We start from the raw sequence: 1608 nt of genomic DNA on the forward strand, positions 1-1608 counted from the left end.
TTGTTGTTGGTATTATGCGTTAGGTTGACTTTGTGCTGGCTGCAGATGCAAACAGGAAGCAGCTGTCAGGTTTTCAAATTAAATATTTAAACTGTGTCAGGGTCGTGCTTTCGATCATAAAGAAGGAGACGTTTCATCTCGTCTGAACGTCGTCATGGAGACGATTTGTGAGTTCAGTTCAGTCTGAATGTCTTCAAAGCGGGGCTGTGCGAGCTGACTCTGTCCCATCTCTGCTCATAAAGTAGATTAATAGGTATACGATGTTGATTAATAAATAAAACAACAGGAAACCCGGGGGCCAGAGAGGATCAGAGAAGTTGACTTTTCAGTTCTTGATCTGAGTTATTAAACTTTTGGCTCTTTATGGGTCAATTTACACTTTATTTTGTGTCCTTGTAATCTATTGTTTTGTTACATTTTGCACCATAATCTCACTAGTCATTCATTCTGAATTATATAACATGACTTCTACTTTTATGTTCACACATTTCCTCAGAGAGAACGCACAGGAAGACGCTGTATTATCTTGAAGGAGCAAACGACGTGAGCTCCGCTGTAGTCCTACGTAACTTCAGCAAACTTGACGGTGGGTTCCTTCCTCCTATCAGATTTCCAAACTTGAACCAGTTCAGTGGTGAGAAGGGGGTTTATTATGGGCTTCTTCCTCAGCCAACTGACATGCCAGTAACACTCAGAAACATGCACTGACGTAATATTATCTCAAGTGGTTGAAGTTTGGCCAAATAATGCTTTTTATGACAAAACAAATTGAGCATTTTTCAATATCTAAATTGCAAGAAATAACAGATTTCTGGACAAACTCCAGCCCTCTGACAGATTATCAATATTTAATCAAACATAACTCAGAGAAAATCTTGTACATGTTTAAAAGAAAAGGCCCAAAAGCTGCAAGAGGACACACATTTTGTCATGCAATTGTTTCACAAATCCATGTAAATATTAGAATAAACATGGCTACGTTTCTATACATGAATGCAGAGCAGCTCCTTACTGAGAGAGGATGCAGGATTCAAACACGTGAAATCGCGCTGCAGAAGAGAGAAGACCTTGGATCAGGTCACTGGAGCGAAAACAATCCCTCTCTGTCGCCTGTGCTGCTGACAGTCACAGACATGTCGCCTATAAGCTGCTCAACAGTAAAATCACAAATCCTGCACGATGCGAACATGCAAAACATGAAGAAGCAATAATAATCCGACCTGGTGTCTTTTATCTATCTGCTGCACAGCAATATAACCCAGAAAGGTTCAGAGAGCGATTCAGTCATCTGTTATATGAGAGGACCAAACCTCTGTTAAGATATCGATCAAGTTAAAGAGGTGACGCGCACAGACATCCACACATATGCATAATATTTGACTTTATTATATATTTTTAAAAAGTCAAATATACTCTTTTATTCGGCACTAATATAGAACTGTAAGTATGCATGACATTAATAAAACATCTAACTTTTGCACTGTCCCGCAACAGCAGCCTCTCGCTAAAAGTACCCAAATCCGCCGATACCAGCGGCACGATTTTGACTCATATTTTACTAAATTGTGTGTCTAAATTTGATTATGTTAATGCCGAATTAAAGATGAA

The sequence above is a fragment of the Labrus mixtus genome, chromosome 22 (genome assembly GCF_963584025.1).
Source record: "Labrus mixtus chromosome 22, fLabMix1.1, whole genome shotgun sequence".
Taxonomy (NCBI): Eukaryota; Metazoa; Chordata; class Actinopteri; order Labriformes; family Labridae; genus Labrus; species Labrus mixtus.